Source organism: Toxorhynchites rutilus, unplaced genomic scaffold, assembly GCF_029784135.1.
Source record: "Toxorhynchites rutilus septentrionalis strain SRP unplaced genomic scaffold, ASM2978413v1 HiC_scaffold_7, whole genome shotgun sequence".
NCBI classification, from domain to species: Eukaryota; Metazoa; Arthropoda; class Insecta; order Diptera; family Culicidae; genus Toxorhynchites; species Toxorhynchites rutilus.
Window position 1 is genome coordinate 246,078 of NW_026600135.1, and position 6,159 is coordinate 252,236.

The 6,159-nt window shown below is 40.3% G+C and overlaps 1 long non-coding RNA gene across 1 annotated transcript; it reads left to right on the forward strand.

Annotated features, from left to right (window-relative positions):
• Positions 1-378: 378 nt before the first annotated feature.
• On the forward strand, positions 379-1,503 carry LOC129782407 (uncharacterized). The gene is made up of 4 exons (XR_008744564.1): positions 379-471; positions 529-643; positions 704-997; positions 1,057-1,503. It is a non-coding gene; the product is annotated as an uncharacterized LOC129782407 (long non-coding RNA).
• The last annotated feature ends 4,656 nt before the right edge of the window (positions 1,504-6,159 follow it).

Genomic DNA, 6,159 nt, shown 5'->3' on the forward strand with positions numbered 1-6,159 from the left:
GCCGGCCTACTTTTGTACCATTTTCATTTTGACATACAGTGCATGTATTGCGTTACCAAGGCGTTATACTATAGGTGGACCGCAATGTCAAAATTGCTGTTCGGCCCAAGGCGCGTAGAAGTATATCCTAAGGTGGGCCAACTTGCTAAAACCACTCTTCAGCCATCTTGGAAGTCTACTGTGTTTTGTTTGTAAACAAAACACAATACGCTAGTGCCGAAGCTCGTTCCTGATCAGTCTGTCTCTTTCACGCTTCAAGCAAATAATTCCCCTTCTGCTTTCTTCCGTACTGTTTTCATATACCGCTCCCCTAACCAACTTAGTGACGAAACGGCCTCACCTAGTACCATAGACCCGTCTTGGTTCGGCCATTGCTCGTGAAAAAACAATTTTGTTTACAAAACAAATCATATCTTTTGGTGTCAAATGCATTCGTTGGCAAAATAGCTGCTCACGCCTTACTGTAGGCAGGTAATTTTGTGGATTTTTTCGTATAACAATTTCTCATAATTGCTTCTACGTTTTCAGATATCTACAATCAGCGGTCGAATTAAAAGCAGTGCAGAAGGATGTTTTGAGTATATTTTACCTTCTAGCCGCGCAATCAATGCTTTTTTCTTTCCAAGCAAGCAGCGTTTTAATCGTATGTGGTTTTATTGAGCATTTAAAAGAGAGTGTTAATTTTTTTTTGTTTTATCACTAGGGCAAAAGCATGAAATAGAATCGTACGTGGTACGAATTTATCGACACAATCTGATCAAGGACGGAGGCATCATCAAACGGAAACTACGCGAGAAACTTTTCGAAGAGATAAAACTGCGCCGCAACACTCGTGTCAAAATGGACGAGTTGGGCTGGGTGCTGATAAACCACGATTTGATAACACGTAATGAGCCAATCCAACAGCATGCCAATGGTAATCGATCAAATCATTTTAAATTCAACATGGAGCGGTTGCGAAACCTACTGGAGCAGCACGAACAGAACAATCACGCTGGTAGGTCGGTTTGATATATTTATTCCGCTAAAGAATGATTATATTTGTTGATTTTTCAGAGTTGACTTCCAAAAAGTAAAACAAATTCCTGCGTATGCTGGATGCAATTTTACAAAACGACAAAGTTTTGAAGGAAATTAAAGAGATGGTAGTGGCGAATCGAATTCTATCAGAAATTCGTTATGTGGCTACGGTGGAACGTATGCTGAAACACAATTTGGACCCCTCTTTGCGCTGCTGCTTTGTATGCCGAGAGTATTTCCGCACTGCCGATGAGTATACCAGTCATTTCGAAAAATTGCACGGTGAGCAATTTCTTATTGTTGCGGCGGTGGATCGATTTCAGACTAGTCAAAAGTTCAACGTTCTACATCACTACAATGCCCTTAATCCGGTGACAATATTCACGATTTGCAACGTATACCACACAGCCCTAATAAAAAAAACAAGAAAAGACGGGTCTAATATTTTACAATAAAGAACAAATCTACCACTTTCCACGAAAATCGGAGAACCACTATATCGATTCGACATGGAATGGCTGATACATATAAGGCAGAAAGAAGGTTTAACTTTGGAATTCATCATCCTATATTTCCTCGTACCATTAAGATCATGGCGCATTTGATGTCGGTCATCGTAGCTGCTGCTATGGAAATGACGTGAGCATATACCTTGATTTTTCTGAGGTTTGCAATCCTTCGATTGACTACAGAAAAGTACCATTTATGAAGTCTATCTCCATCTCGGAGAAAAGTGTGGTAAACAATGTCCGGGTTATTTTTCGTTATGAGAACCTTGTTTCCACATCCTTTTACAGCACAATAATACGGCATCTGAAGTAAATAAAATATTCACAATATAATTTTGGCATGATAGAGAACCTCGAGATGAACGATTATCTGTGGAGGAGTTGGACAACAGATTTCTTAGACTTATAGCACTTTTATCACACTCACAAGCTCATCAAATCCTCACTGTCCCCCAAAAATATTGAATAATATATATTTTTTTTTCCCAAAATATATATTTTATTAAGGCACATGTGGCGTTAGCCTGACGGGGCCGGGAGTCCAATATTTTGACAATTTTTGTCTTACAACTATGTTAGTAATATGTAACCGATTACTCGCGGTTGGCTCGAGGTTAGTATTACAAAGATCTCATAATTGGGATGTTGCAGTCTCCAGTACTATGTATGTGTGGCCGACACGGGATACTTCCTATTGGAGTGTAACTGACCATTGATCAGCGACGCCCCCCTAGTCTGTACCTCATATCAATCATGGTGCGTCTCTCTTGACTCGAGGAATCCAGGGTAGAATGGTCACTGGGCGGTACAATCTTCAGCTCGTGTAGAGTTGCCATGAGCGGTACAACCTTTGACTATTGTTGAATGATCAGTGGCCTGCACAACCTTCGACCTGTGTATCTGTAAAGAGTATGTGTATGTTTAATTACATTACATGGAGCGGTTATAATATATAATATAAATACCTTATTGCAGCTATAGTACACTATTTTTCACGAATATATATTTGTTTATTTCTTCCTTCAGTTGTTTTCCTCAGCGAGTTGATATGAAACCATAACCACATAACCAAACAAAAAGTAAATAATTCAGAAAGCTACGTCTCGCTACTCGTCTCACGTATTGTCATGAAAGTGTCATAAACGAAACACCTATAGTTTAGCATCTTGGTGTGCACCTACCAAGTAGACTACTTGGATCGAAATCAGAGTGGGAAAATAGAAGCCGGCCTACTTTTGTAACATTTTCATTTTGACATACAGTGCATGTATTGCGTTACATGATTTGTTGTGATTTCGATGAAAATTGAAAACAAGTGATGTGTTTCTGTTTTAGAAATATAAAATTGAACTTTGACAAGTTGGAGCTATGGGAGATCAAACTTTATGGTGAAAAACAGGAAGTGGGTTATATCTATGGTATAACCGCAAGGGTGACGTAGGACTATCGTTGATTTGGAGATCATTTGTTTGAAGTTGAATCTAAATCCATTCTGAATGAATGAATAAATGAATATTTGGGAGACTTCGAAAACGAGAGCGTTACGTTGGAGGCACAAGGTTTTATGCATCCAATATTGGATACGGAAATATCCTACTGATGGGGAAGAATAATCTTCAGAAGCTATCCTGTTAATTGCGATTGATTGAAAAACCACAAAACCAAATGTATTTGGTCACAGTGTTACATGGATAGAAAACATTCAAATAAACTCTTTCACATGAATGTATTTTTAAATTCCCAGAGGAACTGGCAGATTATTTTCCGGAACTTTCTCGATGCTGAATGGCATCCAAACGGAAAGAATTCCGTGCGTGTATGTGTGTGTAGCGATGTCTTCCCGGGGAACCGTTTGTGGCATCACTCTCCTCCTGATGGATTCCCTTCTGGCCTAGGGTGCACAAACAGGCTCTTGGTGACACCGTTCATCAGCGCTTTCATGATAAACGAAGAGCTTCACCACAACAGCGACAACATGCTCCAATCGCTGTTCAATTAGAACTGAGTGGATTTCCGAGCGGCGCTCGCTTATATACCGATTGGTGATTTCAATAGCCTGTTTTGAAAGCAATTTTAAGACTATTGAAACAAGTTTTTGGATCAAAAAGTAACAAGTATAGAACGCGTAGATATTTTATCTTTCGAATGAAGTGTTTATCATTCCATTTCGTTCAGTTGTTTAGGAGCTATTAACGCTCAAAATCTCGGTCTCCGGCGTAACGCTTTCGTTTTCGAAACTTTGATTTTACACCCCGGTATAGAAATGAAAGACGTAGTCCTACGTCAAAACAGGAGAAACTGACTGCAGCCCAGGTCCTACCAATAACTCGAACTAGCACAGGAAAGCTTCCACCAACCCGTAACATCACATCGTCATCTGGCGATTTGTCGAACTCATCAACACCGACCAGCAATGGTAATAGTGCCCCAGGTTCCAGTTTGGCGAACAAATCGGCCATAATCTCTAGTAAGGCCTCGAGGGAGGAAATAAACTAACAAATGGTACAACAACTTCGGCTAGAGAGGGCAGCACACAATCAAAAGCGTGCGATGGAACTCAAACAGCAACAAGGTAATCGGAACCGGAAAAAATGGCCTTTGAGTCGACTGGTTAATCGTTATAATTTTACTCCGAATAGATGGTGCAAACCCACCGAAACAGTCCATTGTTCAGCGTTGTATTATTGTGAAAGAACCGGACGGTACAACGAAGATTATTCAACAGAACATAACTCAATCTTCACGGTCTGCTTCTGCATCAACTTCCCAGCCGAACCAAAGGCAGCAATCTCCCGCGCCCGCCAAACCAGATGGTCCACAAAAAGTGCAAATCATTCGTGATGGGAAGGATGGGAAGGTTAGCGTTCGTGGTCTGAACCCTGGGCAACAACTGATTCAAACGCCTGACAGAAAGCTACATGTTCTAAGTGCAGCCTCTGGTATGTTTGATAGTGGTGCGCTTAATTAAAAAAAAAAAATATTAAAGCTAAATCGTGACTTGGCCCCATCTCTATGAATTTCCTCGGTTTGATCTATCACCTATGGGAAATAAAACATATTAACACAAATTTGTATTTTTTTAATTTGGAAAATGAACTCACGTCACTCCTTGTGTCACCTACTCATAGCCATTTCTCAGTGTTGTAGGCTAGCAAGTCAGGCCAAGGCCAGAAGATTCCCCTCGATAGCTCTCATGTATTTGATGCAATGTAAGAAAGAAAAAAATATTAATAATATCTACAGCGGAAAACAATAGAACAATCAAATAATAGAAAAATCAGTAGTGTAAAAAAACAACAACTCTGAAACTCAAAGTAACATAAGAAAATCCAACAGAATACGGAAAACAATAACGGTATAAATAAAATAAATCTAAATACTACTGAGAAACATCCAAATATTACAGAAAAACTAAAACATCAAAAATATATCAAACAAAACTCACAGCATAACAATAAATTCTACAACACGGAATAGTACAACGCAACTAAACTCAACAAAACAAATGAAGACAACAACAGAACAAATGCAATAAATACAACGGAACAACTTGAAATAACAAAATTTGAAGATAACAAACAAAAACACTGAACGCTTCCTAATTACGTGTATAATAAAAGATTTAAATAAAGAGCGACTGCGCCACTTCTCCTGCAACAACTAGTAGCATTTTAAAACAACAATACTTAAAAAGTCTTACCCCTTTCGCTGCTGTTTTAAGCCGTTGATTCTCCTGCCGCAATCTGGTGTTTTCCGCCATCATTTTTTGAAGCTCCGATTCAGCCTTCATCTTCCGAAAATATGTCTCGTCGACCTCGGAAATGTCTATCGGCTCCCAGTCGTACACGTCATCTCCAGTATCCTCGATGTCATCATGGAACAGCGGCGGAAAATCTTCGTCCTCGATCATGCCCTCTTCAGGATATATCTCGTTCTTGGTTGGAATTGTCTGTAAGAAAATAAGATTTCATTAGCGCTGCTACGCACTCTAACACGATTTTACTCACCTTGGGTGGAAAACGAACTTTCCCTCCCGATTCCGCTCTACCTCCATTTGCTTGGGTGGCCCGATAGCCTCTCGGAACCCTCAAGCCAGTCGGAATCCGGGATGTAACGTTCGTTCGGTTCATCTTGGTGCTGAGTGAAATTTCTTCTTGCTTCTCTATTGCAATTTCAAACAGCAGTGACGAGTAATGTTGTGTGCACCTACCAAGTAGACTACTTGGATCGAAATCAGAGTGGGAAAATAGAAGCCGGCCTACTTTTGTACCATTTTCATTTTGACATACAGTGCATGTATTGCGTTACCAAGGCGTTATACTATAGGTGGACTGCAATGTCAAAATTGCTGTTCGGCCCAAGGCGCGTAGAAGTATATCCTAAGGTGGGCCAACTTGCTAAAACCACTCTTCAGCCATCTTGGAAGTCTACTGTGTTTTGTTTGTAAACAAAACACAATACGCTAGTGCCGAAGCTCGTTCCTGATCAGTCTGTCTCTTTCACGCTTCAAGCAAATAATTCCCCTTCTGCTTTCTTCCGTACTGTTTTCATATACCGCTCCCCTAACCAACTTAGTGACGAAACGGCCTCACCTAGTACCATAGACCCGTCTTGGTTCGGCCATTGCTCG